Source organism: Rosa rugosa, chromosome 5 (assembly GCF_958449725.1).
Source record: "Rosa rugosa chromosome 5, drRosRugo1.1, whole genome shotgun sequence".
NCBI classification, from domain to species: Eukaryota; Viridiplantae; Streptophyta; class Magnoliopsida; order Rosales; family Rosaceae; genus Rosa; species Rosa rugosa.
The window spans coordinates 6263571-6281709 of record NC_084824.1 but is presented as its reverse complement, the minus strand read 5'-3'; the positions used below and the strand labels follow the sequence as shown (position 1 = coordinate 6281709).

Sequence of the window (18139 nt, the reverse complement as noted above, 5' to 3'; positions counted from 1 at the left end):
CGCCCACCGTGGGGCTCGAACCCACGACCACAAGGTTAAGAGCCTTGCGCTCTACCAACTGAGCTAGACGGGCTTGTTATTATTTTGATCGTCATGTTTCTTATATATTTCTTTTTTTTTTGAAGTTTATTACTGCGTTCATGTTTTACAAAAAGAGTTTTTTTGCGACTTTTACTAGCAGAGTTTTGCTTCCCATGGTCTTTGGGTGGGAGGAGTATTGCTCAAAGTCAATTGATTATGTTATTCCCCCTTTTAATCGGGCAATTATGAATTTTTATTATTTACTAGATGTTCTTATTTTGTTTCTTTTGCATGATTTTTGAGTTGCTTAATCAACCAAATTGTGATTTTTAATGGTGGTTATAAGTTCTTTTGGACGTAATTGTTGATTGTTCATTGTGCATGTTTGTTGTCAATATTTCAATTGTTAAAGTTGACTCTGGATTATGAAAGAGTTTGAGAGTCGGAGTTCAATTTGTTTGTTTTTGCTCACTTCAAGTGTATGCGATACTCTTTTCTCGGTTTGAAATTTTGTTCCATTGAATTTTAAATCTTGGTTACATTTAGAGAATATGTATGAGAAGAAGTGAAATTTTTTTTCCACTTCTTCTAGTTGGCAGGCCTAGGTACTAGATGACTACTTGTGTTGTGGTTTTGTCCTAGATTGTGTGTACTATTTATTTTCTTGTGTAAAATCCTTGAACTGAATTGATATCAAATTCTAACTTCCGCCTTGTTAATATGGGTGTACTGTTTTTGAGACTAACCGCTCAGTGCCTCTTTTGCTACCTTGAGATCTATGCTCTTCAAACTATATAAATGTATTCTCAATGGATTTAACCAGAATACCAGGCAAGTTCACACATCAATGATTAATGCAAAAGCTAAATCAGCACAGAACAAATTAAACCACAGGAACCAACTCCTAGCACATAAGAGAGGTTGCACTACTCTGTTTTATTCGAAGGCAAATTTATGTAGCGTCTGTCTGGCTCATCATTACAGTTCACAGTTCACAGTGGCTGGAGCATCACCTGAACCCCATGTTGTGGGCGAATAGTGTGATATTGATGGGGAGAGTGAACATAACCTGGGGAAAGGGTGAAAGCTGTAGCGCTGTAGAATCATTGACAGAGCAATCTTTGCTTCAATGGTTGCAAAGTTGAAGCCTGCACAAATTCTAGGCCCCATTCCAAAGGGCAAGAAGGCACCTATATTGTTGTTAGTAGCTTTAGCAACCCCCTCGGAGAATCGTTCTGGCTTGAAAAGTTGTACATCTTGACCCCAGAATAGAGGCTCATGGTGCAGTGCTAGAGTTGGAATGTGCACTTCAACATTAGCAGGAACAATGAGCTTTCCTAGTTTAACCTCCCAATTAACTTTCCTCTCAACGGACAGAACAGGAGGGTATAACCTTAGTGACTCGTTGATGATCATACTCATCTGCATAACCGAACAAATTAATAACATAAGAGAAATAAGGCATAATTTTGAACTTCATCTAATACATTTGTGTGACCTAATTAGACAAAGAATAGGTCAAGTTCTTAGACATTCTTACTGTTTTAAGCTTGGTAAGGCCATCTGGATCAGGATTTTGTTTGCCAAATATTTGCAGGACCTCCTTTCTTGCTCTCTCTTGCCAATCTGTATAATGTGCCAGAAGAAAGACAGTCCAAGCAAGCATACTGTTAGTGGTTTCTTGTCCTGCAAAGTAAAAAGTCTTGCACTCATCAACTAAACCATCCATTGAAATGCTCTCTTTGTCATTGGTATCATGATGAGCCCTTAAAAGTAGTCCAAGAAAATCATTCCCAAAGCTCTCATCTTCTCTACTCATTAGTGCTTTCTTTTCTCTTTTCTTTATAATCTCTATTATGGAGTTGCGTATTCCTTTCTCAATCTTCTCTGCCTCAATCTCATCGTTGGTTTTGACAAGCTTACTGCAATATTGAAAGACTTTATATAAGAAGTGACATCATAAATTGTTCAATCAAAGAGAGTTTCAACAACTAAACAAAGTTCCATTTTTTACACTATGCCAAAAAGGCCTTCAGACGACACGCATCAGACGACATAAGTTTTGTTTTATGTCGTCTGAGTTTTTCAGACGACATAATTTTTTTTTCTGTCGTCTGAATATACACTAAAACCATACTGGTTTAATTTGGAAAAATGGTGAGCATTCAGACAACACATTTGTGTAGTTGTAGAAGGTGGTGATTTCCTATCTCAAATTTGGATAAATTGTGAGCATTCAGACAACACATTTGTGTAGTTGTAGAAAGTGGTGATTTCCTATCTCAAATTTGGATAAATGGTGAGCATTCAGACAACACATTTGTGTAGTTGTAGAAGGTGGTGATTTCCTATCAAATTTGGAGGGATATCCAAAAATTAATTGAGTTTTTTCCCTCTCAAATAGCCACGCTCTAGTTGGCTAGAATTTGTGACATTCAGACAACATTTAAATGTCGTCGAGTGTGGAGTTTGTTTTAAAATTTTCCAAGTCATTTTGACTTGTGCTTTTGGACATAGATCCCTCGCAATTAAGTCATTTTCTGTCATTCTCACTCGATCAGCTCTCTCAGCTTTACCTAGAACTAGCAAAACTGAAAACCTCAAAAACCAGAGCCTTCTCACTCAGCTCTCTCAGAACTCGATTCTCACTCTCTCCTTCTTCTTCTCGCTCTCTCGATTCTTCTTCTTAGTCTCTCCGTTTTCTTCTTAGTTTCAATTTTAGGTTTGATTTCGATTAGGTTTTTCTTCTATTTGGGGTGATTGGATTTTACTTTTCCTTTTATCCTCTTCAAAATGAGGTGTTCCAATTACTGGAAACCCAGACCTCTCTCTTTCTCCTTGAATTAGACTGGAGCAGTGGAAGGCGATACTGTTGGAATCGAGAGAGCGGGAGAAGAAGTCAGTTCGAGTTTCATTTGGATCAATCTTGAAAGCTTGGCTATCGAAGGTATTGTTTCCCAGATTCCTATTTTTTTTGTTTTGATTGGGGTTTTTGTTGCGGTTGGGTTTGGATTGATATGGGTTTCAATCTTTTTGCTGTGATTGGTTTTGAATTCAATTGGGTTTCGATTTTGTAGGGGTATTGTTCGGTTTTGTTGTGAGGAGGAAGAGGACCTGCGTTTTGGATAACTGCGTTTTGAGCCAAGGAGAAGATGAGGGACTTGGGTATAGGGTTGTGATCGATACTTAGTTTTTGGGGTAAGTTCACGTAATTTCGATTTTGATTGAAATATTGAAATTCTGGTTTTGATTTCAATATGGATTCTGTTTGATTGCTGGGTCAGTGAACAATTTTGAGAGTTGTTATACAATTTCTGCTTAAACCTTACTTTGGTGTTGAATGAATATGGTTAATGGTTCTAAATGTTTAATGAATGTCTTTGACGTTTTCCCCTATTGCGGCTTTTGTCATCTGCAGACGTGTTAGTGCAATAATGTTTGCGAGAAGAGGTCCAAGAGGCTGCGCTTATGCAGATCCAGAACGACAATTAGTCCAAAGGTATTACAATTAGTTTTCTCTCTGCTTTGTCAGTGTTATGCTGATTAACCTGCCAATTACAATACAATTTCAATTCACAGAGTTAGTTCAGTTGTGATATGTCCTTGAATGGCAAGCTTATTATGCCTTTTACTTGCAGGAATATCAAAGTTGGCGACTCGTAACAAGGGCTCAACTCGTACTAACATGTGAGACATATTCTGGGTTGAGAAATTCTAGGAAAAATTTCAGTACAAGGTGCGGTTACTCGATCCTCGATCTTTTTTTTTTTCCCAATCTTTTGTTTATATAATTTGTTTGATATGTCGACTGTGTATTGATATTGGATTGTGTTATACTGATGATAAGATAGTGTAGATATTGGATTGTGTTACACTATTGATAAGATAGTGTTGGAATACTAATCTGGCATTTACGGTTTAGGAAATTAGGGTTCTTGCTGATTGTGTAGTAATTCAATTTTGGATTTTGAACTGTTATTGATGCTTAATTGTGGTTCTTTTTATTATTATAATTTTAATATCTACCAGTAATTGTAAAGGTGCTTCCGTGCTAGTATTCAATCTGCTAGTTCTGAATTTTGATTCCATCAAGAGGAATGACGCCACTGGGCAACCTGCTACTGCAACTACTGGAGGGTAAGTAAATACCTTTATGTGGAGACTGTAGATCTAGTCTCTAAACAAACAGCTTCATAGTATAATATGGATATTATCTACAATGAGATGAATTTCATATTTTCTTAGATAATCTTAATAAACTTTGTAGTTCCAGCATAACAATAGCTTTGGATGTATAAGGATTGCCACATTCTTGAAGGATAAGTACTTTGGAAGTTGAGAAACTCCCGACTCATAGCTGCAATGAATTAGATTATATACAAAGTTTTACTGATAGGATATATTTTGTACATAGTGGGGTTGTATTGTACATTAATAATTGACTTGCTTGCAGAAACTTAATATTCCTATGGCTGAGGTCGTCTATAAGACGCCCTATACGTTAGATGATGGAGCAGTTACACTTGGATCAAAGAAGACCACTATCTCTGTGATTGATCCGATGATTGAGGGATAATCACAAATACACTTCATCTGGTGGAGAGGAGCAGGGTGTTCTGTACCCTAGTATTATTAAAGGCATTAAGCAATGGATCGATCAAGCCTGTTCCAACGAATCCAAATGCTGCTAAGCCGCTACTATATGTCACGGTGACAGTTCCCTTGTTAGATATTAGATAATGCCAACTTGTTAGATAATGCTCTTCTTATTTCTAATCATTGTAGTCTGCTTGGGATTTTGATCAGGGAAAATAAGTTCACTTGGATTGTTGATAAAACCTTAAAAGCAAACTTTAATCATCTCCTGGAATTAATTGAATTAAATAAGTCAAGGGATAAAGGGTGGCAGGGAATAAAGTTCTGACATAATCTGTTAGATGAGTTTCGAGGGCTGTTTTATATATATATATATATATATATTTTTTTTTTTTTCATTTTATATTTTCATTCTGATCATACCAAAACCTAAATAGATTTTAGCATGCCTCTCTAATATTGTTTTTATATTCTTGCAGGTGCTACTAATAAGCCTCAGGAACTAGATGACACGGTTCTTAGGAGATTGGTTAGTTTTATTTTCTTCTCTCTTACACAACAAGATGGGGAATTTTAATCAAGCTTTGCAGTAACAACATAGTTGGTTAAAGGATCTGTGGTTCTGTTCTGTGTATCCAGTTGTTTAGGAGTTTCATTTGGTGTTGGTTGAGTTCCAGTTGCTTAAGAGTTTCTCTTTTATCTGCTGAAATTAATGGGTATAAATCATGAATGCATTTGTGCCTGCTATATTTGTCTCTTCCTTTTTGTTCTTAAACCCAGTACGAAAGAACTTTGCTTGCACTTTGTTAATTAAAGCCTTTTTGGTCTTATGCATTGCTTAATTAAACTATCAGAACATTCATTCTTCTTTATAGTTATCATGCTCTGAACCATATTTAGCAGAGGATTCTGAGTTCTAAATTCTTAGAAGCTCTTTTATATAAGGATCCTGTGGTACTATGTCTTTATGGATTCTGTATTACAATTTTGCTCCAAGAATATTTGAGGGAGTAGTACAATATAACCCTCCTAATGCCATATGCTCTTATTATTGAGTTATGAAATTTATGTGAAGAGAAAGGTTCATTATTTTTTTGATGCACATCATTTTAGTTAACAAAAAAAAAAAAACAGAAGGGTATGCTATCTGTTAGGTACAGTACGCTATGCATTACGTGAAAAGAAAAGAAAATACAGACTGCCCGTTGTTGGCTGAGGAACTCTGGCTTAATTTATAATTGTACTGAGTCCATGGCACCTCTAATAAATTTTAAATGAGTAGGCTAATCAGTATTTCACGCTAACTTTGATTTGTTTATTAGAATATAAGCCTGTGGTTGTTTAACAGTAAGTGTATTAGAATATAAGCCTGTGGTTGTTTAACAGTAAAATTTTATTGGTCATGCTCAAATCCTACCTGTGCATATTCAGGTAAATCCACACACACATCAGCTGAAACTTTGTGATTTTTGGAGTGCAAAAGTATTGAGTGAGCCAGACAGAATTGTTGGCCGGGGAGCTATTGCAGCCTGGGGGATATCTCAAATTGATTGAGTTGGGTCTTGAAGGTAAGCAATCACCTAATCTAGAATTGTGTGCATTTTGAAATTGTTTAATTTAACTTCATACTTCTACTGAAGTTGAATGATTATTACTAAACTAGTACCTAAATTTTGATGAACATTGAACAATATCTATTCCTGACCACAGATTGTGCAAATGAGTAGATTGATGCCCAGAAAGTGTTTGGTTATGCTCTTTACAAAGATGGGAAGGATACAACACTGTCTTATCCCTTGGAGGCTTGGAGGCATCTGCTCATATGGACCAGTTTCTCTTCTCTCTGGTCTTAACCCTCGTCCATTACACTTGTTTCTCCATTTCTTTGCAGCTGCCATCTATGGTGTTGGCCGCTTAATGCTTTCGTTCCCTTCAGCTAAACGCATGTGGCTTGGGTTTCTATTGATCTTGGTATGTCAAAGAAATTATTTACACTTCTTTCTTGTGTTCACGTTTGTCAGTTATGTATAAATTTCCATGTAAACATAACTGGCTGCTTATAAATATCTCTCTGGTGTTCTATTTTCAGAGTGCAGCACACATCATATTCAGTCTCTTAAGGTAAGTTCTAAGTTTGAATTGGTTAATGACTTAATGGGTAGTTGGGTACTGAATCTATTTCAATATTTTGCATTCTAAGGTTTATCTGTTGGGTTATTCAGTTGAGTGCTAGACAAAAGTGTTCTTGAGCTTATGCCAATAATTATTTATTTTTATTTTTTATATTTTGTGAGAATGCTGATAATTGATTTGATGTGGTCTTTCAGCTATGAGATGGGATGTTAACATTTTGATCTTTCTTGATATCAGAAAAGCTTTAGCTGGTGTAACTTTGATATAATTTAAGCCTAGCCTATGCAGGCTATAGCATTTACCAATCCTAAGTAACCTTTATTTTAAAATTTCATTTCTATTTTAAGATTATGTGCACATTAAGAAAGGGGGGATTCTAAGAGAAGATATTGATTACTGTTATGCTTCATTGATATGATTGCTTTCTTATCTGTGGTTTCTGCTTCAGACTAGTTTTCCTTATACTTTCAACTGAATTCATAGACCCTTTCTCGCATATTCATGATCTTCATAGGTATAGTTTGTGTTTGATACGAATTATATGATGCATTTCTATTCTTAAAAGCTGTATGCTTAATTTTTCTTTTGTCAATTGCATCATTTATTCTTCTTTGTATGAAATCCTTATTCGTACTTTTTATTGCATTGCAGGTCTGTTAGCAAAAAGAAATAGGTGAGATTTCTGCAGGTCTGTTAACAAAAAGAAATAGGTGAGATTTCATCTTTGTATGACTCAATTCCTACTCATGAAAAAAAAAAATTAAGCGTGATTTGTTACAAATCACCTATAGTATTTGATACCATTTGCATTGGTTCACATATCATTGTAGTGCTCTAATCCATCGAAACAAGGAAAAAACTTGCATGTCTTAATCCTCATTTATTCGATTGTTGGATTACTTTTTTTTTTTCCTTGCATGTCTTAATCAGGTCTTCCAGTTTTTTGTATCATGTTCTTTAGTTTCTCGCAGAGGATTGATGGTATTTTTTAATATGTTATTTTGTGATTGCCTTATGTGCAGGTTGTGTTGGTTGAAGTTTTTAGGGTTGGGTTATTGTTGGATTGCTTGCTTTTCGTAAGGCAGCGTAGTGAAGGTAGTGCTTCTTCTTCTTCTTATGACTTTTCTCTAATTGGATTATATATACTACTCACATTTTATAGATTTGATTTTAAAAATAGGGGATACTGTTATGAAGATTGTAGCCAAATTTTATTGCTGAATTTTTTTTCCAAATTTAGATTATGGTTATAGCTTTGATATCTTCTTTTGATTTGTGGACTTTTATTGCTATGTTATTTGCATTACAGTTTTAGCGAGATTTTATTGCTTTTGTGAAGTTATAACTGTAATCCAAAGAAGGTAGTGGCAAATTGCTTTTGTGAAGCATAGTATTTTGTATGAAAAGGAGGTTGGAGGCTCATCAATCCTCAAAGTTCTTCTTTCAGCTGATGTACAGAAAGATAGAGACAAATGCCAACAAACAAATTGATGATTAGAACTGATGGGCCGTTTAGAATATATGGGCCGTTTAGAACTGATGTTGATTATTAGAACTGTGATGTTGATGATTAGAACTGTGATGTTGATGATTAGGTTCTGATGTTGATGATTAGAACTATGTACATGAGACAATGGTGGATTAATGGAAATTGCAATGAATGATTTTGGATGTGGATTTTATGGTTTCAGGAATAGCCAATTTTAATTTCCAGAATGCATGCATACCAATTGTACAGGGGACTACTAAAATATGTCATCACAAACTGCAAGCTACAACAAAAGCACACCAAAATGTGTGGTTGCAGCTGCACAAACACAACACAAAAACCAATAATAAAGTGTATAACAACAACAAATAAGTGTGATTGGACGTGATTACAGACAATATAAAACACTTACTATTAGTGGTCCTTGTTATATTCAGACCACAAAAATTTGTCGTCTAAATAATCTCAAACGACAGTAAATTGTCGTCGTAATGAGATTGACATAACAGAAATCTATTGTCTAAACCATTTCCCAACATCACATATGTATAATTGGAAAATCTTTCACACAACACTTAAATGTCATACAAATCAATCATAGAACGACACTTAATTGTCCTCTGATACACTTTACGACCACATATAATTGTCGTGTAAAGTAAATTAGCACAACCTTTAAGTGTTGTTGTATGAGAGAAGACACTACATATGAGTCTTCATATTTCTTATTTAAGGGCATTCAGACCACACAAATAAGTCTTGCAATATGCTTCACAGAATAGTATTTCAAAAAATACTGTCATTGTTTTGTTTATCAGACAATACAAAACCGTTGTTTGAATGTTTTTAAAGAAACAGATCACAATGTTCCCAAAATGCAAAACTCATCAGACGACACATTTTTTATGTCGTCTGAAAATTCAGACGACAGAACTCTTCTGTCGTTCGATACGCCCAAGAGACGACATCGTACTAGACGACACATTTTTGTTCGTTCAGACGACAGAACAGTTCTGTCGTCTGAAGGCCTTTTTGACATAGTGTTAGGACCCTTTCGAACTCTAGTTAAAAGGATGTTACCTTAAGCCAGGAAACCTAATAGTGAAGGAATTCTTGACCAAGAAAACTGATAGCTTCATAATGTTTTCAAAAACTCTTTCCTTCTAAGTAGCTGCTGCCAAAGGCGGTCCTTGAAATCACTTCTGAAGTGAACAACCTAAACAATTCGAACACCTCGATTTCTTTTCCTTCATGACTTTTCCACCCTTCTAGCATTGTCTCTGCACTGGCTATCATCCCAGGAATCATAAACTAGTAAAACAATAAAATATTGTCATTAGAAAATTTTTGGCTTCACAAATAATTGGTATAACTAATACTATACAGAACTTCTTGCTAGAATCACCAATAGTAACTGCAAGAACTTACCTTTAAGCTCTCTCCATGAAAGGCATGGTTGGCCATCTTTCGCAATTTCGCCCATTTTTCACCTTCGGCACAACCCAGGCCTTCCCCTAGTAGCATCTTGACATAGCCTTGAAACTTCTTTTTTGAATAAGCTCCATCTTTGTTATTGAGTATCTCTTTGCACAGTTCAGGTTCCAATATAATTAACTGTGGTTGAGAACCATACCACTGAAGAAAAATCTGTCCTGTTTGCAGAAAATGACAAAAGTGTTTAAGTAAAATAGATTTGAGAGAGAATTGTAGAGAGAGATGTGTATTATTATTGAGAATAGGAGCCCTATATATAGGGATTACAAAGTACTAGTTCTAATGTTACAAGGAATACCAATCCGTATAGGATTGGGAAATCTAGCTAGAACCTTCTTTCCTATTGCTACTCCTAGTTTGATAAGGCACACTAAATCGATATTCCTTCAACACTCCCCCTTGTGCCGCTTCAAACTTGGTGGTGCCGCTTCAAACTTGGTGGTGACGCTTCATCCGTTGCCTCGTTAAAAACCTTGCCAGGTAACAAAAACCCTGTGGGATAAAAATAACCCTGGTCGAAGGACAAAAAGAGCACAACACGTCCTTCACTCTTCGAGATCGAACATGTAGACATCATAACTCCCCCTGATGTCGATATCTCCCCCTGATTGCTACAATCGTGGGAGTTCGGATAACTTTCTCAATCCGATGCTTTTCACATGTTTCTCGAAGGTGGATTTAGGTAACGACTTAGTGAATAAGTCCGCTACATTATCCTCTGATCGGATTTGATTCATTTCAATCTTTAGAAGTGATTGTTGTTGCTGATTATAAAAGAACTTAGGTGATATATGCTTGGTGTTGTCGCCTTTGATGAAACCTAACTTCATTTGTTCAATACAAGCTGCATTATCCTCATAAATGCATGTAGGTTCATCTGTGGTAGACTTCAAACCACAACTTCCTTGAATATGTCGAATCACAGATCTTAGCCATATACATTCACGAACGGCTTCATGTAGAGCAATAATCTCTGCATGATTCGAGGAAGTAGCAACAAGGGTCTGTTTTGTAGACCTCCAAGATATCGCAGTGCTTCCCATGGTAAAGACATAACCAGTTTGGGAGCGACCTTTGTGAGGGTCAGAGAGGTACCCTGCATCAGCAAATCTCATCAAAACATTGTTGTCGTTTTGATGGAGGGGAATAGGGTGAGGCCGGCCACCATGGGCGGCGGCGGTGCTGGAGGTGACAACATGGCCGACGGTCATGTTATGGACGGCGGCTCCATGCCTAATGGGGTCCGATCCCATTCTTCCGTCGTTCCTCGTCTCTCTGTAGGGATAAAATAGGCCCATATCAATCGTACCTCTTAGGTATCGAAAGATTGTCTTTACACCAATCCAATGGCGGCGTGTTGGCGCAGAGCTATGTCGAGCTAACAAGTTCACTGCGAATGAGATATCCGGTCTTGTGCATTGAGCTAAGTACAATAATGCGCCTATTGCACTCAAATAGGGCACTTCGGCCTCTAATGGTTCTTCGTCCTCATCCCTTGGACGAAACGGATCTTTTCCGGGCTCAAGACTACGGCCGATCATGGGAGTACTCGCAGGCTTCGCTTTATCTTCATTAAAGCGCCTTAGAATTTTCTGAGTATATGCAGACTGATGGATCAAAATCCCATCACTACGGTGCTCGAGTTCTAAACCGAGACAAAACCGTGTTTTCCCAAGATCTTTCATCTCAAATTCGGATTTCAAGTATTTAGCAGTTTCCTTCAACTCATCTAGAGTTCCAATTAGGTTCATGTCATCGACATAAACTGCTACGATTGCAAATCTGGAACTTGTTCTCTTAATGAACACGCATGGGCATATTTCGTTGTTAATATATCCCTTCCCAATCAAGTAGTCACTTAGACGGTTATACCACATCCGTCCGGATTGTTTTAATCCATATAGTGAGCGTTTTAATCTTATTGAAAACGCGCTCCGTGGTTTAGAGCCACTTGATTTGGGTAATTGAAGTCCATCTGGAACCTTCATATATATCTCTGAATCTAGATCCCCATAGAGATATGCTGTAACCACATCCATAAGCTGCATGTCAAGTTTTTCGGAAACTACCAAACTGATAAGGTAGTGGAACGTTATAACGTCCATTACGGGAGAATATGTCTCCTCGTAGTCGATTCCAGGGCGTTGTGAGAAACCTTGCTCCACAAGGCGAGCTTTATATCTTATCACCTCATTTTTCTCATTACGCTTTCTAACAAAGACCCATTTATGGCCAACAGGCTTTACACTTGGGGGTGTCTGCGTTACAGGCCCAAATACCTGTCTCTTTGTTAGTGAATCCAATTCAACCTGGATCACATCTTTCCATTTAGGCCAATCTGCTCTTCGTTGACATTCTTCAACAGAGCGAGATTCGATATCATCATATTCTATAATTCCTTTTGCAATATGATATGCAAATGCATCATCAATCGCCATAGAATTTCTATCCATCATCTCATGTACACTAGTGTAATTTATGGAGATCTCTCTATTCTCTGGAGTTGGTTCTGACATTGGAGCGTCCCCCAATGATGTCTCTTGGACATAACCATAATCCGGAATATTCTCATGAGATGGATTATTCACATCGATGATTAATGGATTATTTTGTGCCAAACTCGCTTTCTTTCTTGGGCGAGAATCCATCGAACCTATGGGCCTCCCGCGCTTCCTGGCAGGAGCCGTGGGCCTAGCCATAACGTCACCATCATTGAGAGATGGGACGTTGGCGCCATGCTCATGCATTCTTGAGTTGGCGTCATGTCCTCTACGTTTAGGGACTTCAATCCTTGCAGGCACGTTTGCAGCAGGTATATGTGATCTCGTCACTTTAGCGATATCAGAAAACGCATCAGGCATCGATTCTGCTACGTTCTGAAGATCAAGAATTCTCCGCACTTCAATTTCGGACTGTGCGGTTCGGGGATCAAGATGAGACAGAGTAGGGACAGAACACGACAATTCCTGTCGTTCCTGTTGAACATTGATGTTCTTATCTCCCCCTAACGACGGGAAGACTGTCTCATCGAAGTGACAATCCGCGAATCTAGCGGTAAAGAGATCGCCTGTCAAGGGTTCTATGTAGCGGATAATCGTTGGAGAATCATATCCAACATAAATGCCTAATCGTCGTTGAGGACCCATTTTGGTGCGCTGTGGAGGCGCAATAGGCACATAAACTGCACACCCAAATATGCGTAAGTGTGAGACATCAGGCTCATACCCAGTAACCATCTGGGATGCAGAGAAGGGTTGAGTGGCAGTGGGCCTCAGACTAATAAGCACAGCTGCATGCAATATTGCATAGCCTCAAGCAGAAATAGGGAGATTGGTGCGCATTACCAATGCCCTAGCGACCATTTGTAGTCGTTTAATGGCGGCTTCTGCGAGACCATTTTGGGTGTGAACATGAGGAACAGGATGTTCAACATCAATCCCAATGGACATGCAATAATCATCAAAAGTCTTTGATGTAAACTCTCCAGCATTGTCTAATCTTATAGACTTAATAGGATGATCAGGGTGGTGAGCCCTTAACTTAATTATTTATGCTAGGAGTTTAGCAAATGCAGCGTTCCTTGTGGACAATAGCATGACATGTGACTAGCGTGTCGATGCATCAACCAATACCATAAAGTATCGAAATGGTCAGCATGATGGTTGAATAGGTCCACAAATATCACCTTGGATTCTTTGCAAGAATGGTATATTTTCTTTGGTGTCCTTTGCATAGGATGGTCTCGATCCTAACTTTGCTAAAGAGCAGGCTTTGCAGAACAAATGATGGGCTTTAGAAACAACCAATGAGGATTTTGGTTGAGCCACAAAATCACAAGTGACTTTAGAAGTAAAAGTTGGAGACAAAGGAGCCTTGGTGGCGTCAATGCCACCCTGAGGCCGCAGGGGGAAGGCGGCGCCTGCCAAGGATGGCCGGATTTGGGGGTGAATGGCGCCGTGAGGCGCAGGGGCTCCTTCGGTGTCCAAAAATCGAGTTTTACTTCTTTTCGTTCTGAAAAAAGGGATGTCCGTGTGAAGTCTTTAATATACGGATCATCATGTCACGACCTGGGTGTCCCAAACGGTCGTGCCAAAGCCTATATGTGTCGGAATCCCATAAATCATCTCTCATGACATGGTTGGATTCAATGACTCGAATAGTGGTTGCGTACAACCCACTAGAGCGACACATAAGTTTCTCTAAGACTCGTTTATGTCCGTAGTCATTAGAGGTGATGCAAAGGAACTCTTGTCCATTCTCACAATGTGTTTCCACATGAAAACCATTGGCTCTTATATCTTGTAAGTAATAAAGTTCGAAAAATATGTCCATGACATGAGATAAAATCAATCGATACTTTATTAATAATAGCCAATGATTACATCAAAGTTTCTTGACCAAAATCTAATCCAATATAAAAATCAAACCGTAGACAAATCGTAGTCACTCAATCCGTTCGGTAATTTCAATTTAGTTGTGACCAGGTAAGGTAAGGCGAGATTTTGGTGGAGCATTGCTCACTTTTAAAACCGTTCTCTCAGATCAAACCTTGCCTAGACATCACAATTACTCTTGAGTACGCCTAGAGGGAAAGAGTTAATACAATAAGTCATTTTATTGATTTAAGGCATAATTGCCATTACATGATTCTTGGAAATAATAAAGACTATAAAAATCTGCGGCATTTTGTCTTCATCGCCAGAGTTAAAGTCTTTGTGAACTCGATGTCTTGATCACCCTGATGCGACTACCTTCGTAGGTACATTGAAAATTCAGGTCCATTGATCAGACGTTCCATATCAGAAATAGACACCATAAAGAGGATTCTCCCTTGATTGAGGCGCATTGGCGCAATATGCATAGTCCCTAGGACTAGTGGCGTTGGGAAGTGGTGCCCATGGCCAACGTTGGCTCCATGGTTTCCAACCCTATGTCCCTCAAAATCACGCCTCCTACGGTCGTGGGATTGTCGCCTTGAGCGATTACCTTCTTGAGCATTTCGATCGTATGGATCATGACGTCGATGGCGACTTTCTCTAGCCATAGGACGATGCTCTTGATAGCTATCTTGAAGCCTATCAAATCTTCTTTGCACAAGTTCATTGCCACGTCTTTCAGTAGTGGCCATAGCTTCAATAAGCTGTTGAAAACTTGTGATCCGTCTTGCATTTACATGAGTCTGGAGTAAGTCAGAGGACCTCATAGCATAGACGGGGAAGGTATTGAGGGTTTTCTCAATCAACTGGTCTTCTGTGATTGTTTTTCCACAAAGACGCATCATTGCTCTGATGCTGAGAGCTTCCGAATAAAATTGCATGACAGTGTCAAATTCAGAGAAGCGAAGATCTTTCCATTCTGCTTATGTATTTGGAAGTATGGAGTCACGAACATTGCCATATCGTTCGCGAAGCGCATGCCAAAGCTTTATGGTGCTATCCTCATTTATGAACTCAAACTGTAGGTCACTATCCATGTGACGTTTCATGAAGGCAAGTGCCTTGGAATTATCTTTCTCAGTTTGAGGGTCTGGAGCTGTTTCTATAGGACAAAGCTCTTGGATTGTATGCAATAAATCACGGGCAATAAGGTGGATCTCGACATCAGTGACCCAAATTAAGTACCTTTTGTCTGCATAATCCAATGGAACAAAATCGAGTTTGTTCATGTTTGACATCCTGAAAGATGAAACAGGGACAAGTTAGTTTCGGAGTCAATGCTTCCACGAAAACTAATAAGATTTCCGAGCTATGCTACCAAGAAATCGATTTCCAAGAATGATTGGATTAGACCGAAACAATGATGTTTGTATGGTCGTAAATCGATGCTTACGGACGCTCTTAGTCCGAAGTCTTACGAACGCTCTTAGTTCGTTAATTGCGTGAATCCCCACGATTCCGTTTTTCAATGATCGAACCCATGTTATAAGAAAGGTGGGATGTAGAAGAAGGGAGGTTTTCAAGTCCCCGAGAAAAGAAGAAGAAATATAAATTCCGAATTATAGGAACTTCAAAACTTACTCTTTTGAATACTTACTTGTATTTGGATCACGCGCGTGTCGATGCAGGCGTGATGGAGCGAAGCAATCCGAGTAGAGGCGTGCAGCGAATGTTTATAAGGTCAAGCTTGTTGAAATTCAGAGCAAATTCTCTTCTGAACAGTTTTCACTTTGATTGTTGTACTGGTCTCAAAATAACTCCGATAAGGCTGAAATTAGGAGGTCAGATGGAAGAGACAGAGATGAACAACTTTGATGAAGAAAAGATTTTGATCCGAGGTTCCGAACTAGATGTTTCGGAGCCTTCAAACAGACGGACGTGCACAGGAAAGGGGAAAGGTGCAGTCGGTGTGCGTTGGTGCTGCAGGGGCAGTAGGGATGCGTGCGCAGGGGCGCGTAGGTGCTGCAGGGACAGCAGATGTGCGGCAGAGCTGCAGGAGCAGCAGTGCAGCGACGCGGGGCTGCAGACGCACTGGCGCGTAGGCGGGCAACACGGAGCGCAGGGGCGCGTAAGGAGCAGGCTGCAGCGAAGGCTTGGCTAGCTCGGGCTAGGGGCTGCGGAGGTGCGCGCGGGGCAGCAGGGGCTACGGAGGCGTGCGGGGCAGCAGTGGGCGCAGGGGAGCGCAGGGCAGCGGCAGCAGCAGCAGCAGCGAGCGAGGCTAGCGAGGGCTAGGAGCTTGCGGCAGATCTTTGAGGAGAACAATTTCTTTTCAGGTTTTTGGGTTTTAGCTTTTGTGGTTTAGGGCTCGTGCTGATAACGTGTTTAAGTAAAATAGATTTGAGAGAGAATTGTAGAGAGAGATGTGTATTATTATTGAGAATAGGAGCCCTATATATAGGGATTACAAAGTACTAGTTCTAATGTTACAAGGAATACCAATCCGTATAGGATTGGGAAATCTAGCTAGAACCTTCTCTCCTATTGCTACTCCTAGTTTGATAAGGCACACTAAATCGATATTCCTTCAACAAAAAGCTTATTTTGGGCAGATTTGGAACTAAGATTTGAAAACTAAATTAAGACTTGAGAGAATTATTACCATATATGCTGGTCCATAAGTGAATATGATCAGGTTGAACAGAAGATAATATGTCATGCGATAAGCTCATTGACCTGCTCATAATATCTCTCTTCAAGTTGGAGATTTCTTTGGTGTTTCCATGGATAAATCTATAAGAAGGGCCTTTGACTCCTTCCAACACCATCAAATTTTGAACGCGAATTGGAGTCCACCATAACTTGTTAAAAATCTTGATGAGTGCCAAGAGAAGAAGCACAAACACAAAGCTTGAAACTGTGATCACTAGGTCTCCAATAGAACTCATTTTGCTTACTGTTTTTCAACTGAACAAATTTTTTCTTTGTGGAAATCCAAGTTTATTGAAGTACCAAACAAACATAACCAGGCCAATATAAAAAAAGACCACATAGTTCAACAAGAAAATTAACATAAATAACTCAGGGAGCAGCCACAAAGAAAGTGACGAGTTAACAAAACAAGCCCACTCGGATGCAGAATATATAGCAACATCCAATCATTAGCTAATCCAAAGTCAATGTTCAGTTTTCCTTCTCAAGTTTATTGATAATTATGACTTGTGATCAATGACCAACTCATCTGTTACTCAGTTTCCACTCGAGTTTCTTTGTTGAGGGGTCAATCCAATATGTCCTTTTCCCAGTCTAAACTTCCTTTTCAACTATCGTGTCCATGGAAAACACAGGAGGATACAACCTTAGAGATTCATTGATAATCATACTCATCTGCATCCATTGAAATGTAAAGATAGAAAATGTGCCGGTATTTCAAACTTAACAGGCTGTTCTGTAACTTAGGGAAACAGTTTATTCAGGTCTAGCCATAAGGATTTTGTCTTTGTTTGCCAAATAATTGTAGGACTTCATGGGTTGCTTCCTCTTGCCAATCAGCATGGACAGCCAGAAGAAAGACAGTCCAAGCCAGCAAACTAGTACTAGTTTTCTTGTCCAGCAAAGTAAAACAATATTTACATATTTATCTTGCAACACATGTACATGTCTAATATATAGTTTTAGTTTCACCGTATTGTGTTTTGCCTATCCATCTGATTATCATGACATACGATCAAGGGGAATTATATACCATACTTCAAAGGCTTTTCCTGATTTTCCTTAGAAATCTAGGCTCCAATAGTGATTGGAGTAGTCTTCCCCTAGCTCTAAGTGCCAGTTTTAAAGTGAAAGGATGACAAACAGGCAGCTTTAGCTTTTATGAAATTCTTTTTTGGGTTAAATTGGACTTGTACTTAATTTGTACAATACAGATTTTAATATCATATCAATCCTATTGAAATGTCCTGTGCTATGAAGAAAGTGTAAAAAGAGTGGAATTTGCCTTCCTCAAGGTTGCCATCTATGCAAGACAAACTAA

The 18139-nt window shown here is 38.7% G+C and overlaps 3 long non-coding RNA genes, 1 other non-coding gene and 1 pseudogene across 4 annotated transcripts; 3 read left to right on the top strand and 2 right to left on the bottom strand.

Annotated features, from left to right (window-relative positions):
• On the bottom strand, positions 1 to 73 carry TRNAK-CUU (transfer RNA lysine (anticodon CUU)). The gene has a single exon. It is a non-coding gene; the product is annotated as a tRNA-Lys (tRNA).
• A 733-nt stretch (positions 74 to 806) lies between these two features.
• LOC133712397 (cytochrome P450 CYP749A22-like) lies at positions 807 to 18093 on the bottom strand (annotated as a pseudogene).
• Positions 2875 to 3508, top strand: LOC133709214 (uncharacterized). The gene is made up of 3 exons (XR_009846169.1): positions 2875 to 2968; positions 3099 to 3219; positions 3440 to 3508. It is a non-coding gene; the product is annotated as an uncharacterized LOC133709214 (long non-coding RNA).
• Positions 4063 to 5148, top strand: LOC133708400 (uncharacterized). The gene is made up of 3 exons (XR_009845826.1): positions 4063 to 4158; positions 4475 to 4731; positions 5097 to 5148. It is a non-coding gene; the product is annotated as an uncharacterized LOC133708400 (long non-coding RNA).
• LOC133708633 (uncharacterized) lies at positions 7304 to 8376 on the top strand. The gene is made up of 3 exons (XR_009845924.1): positions 7304 to 7460; positions 7773 to 7845; positions 8060 to 8376. It is a non-coding gene; the product is annotated as an uncharacterized LOC133708633 (long non-coding RNA).
• Positions 18094 to 18139: the final 46 nt, after the last annotated feature.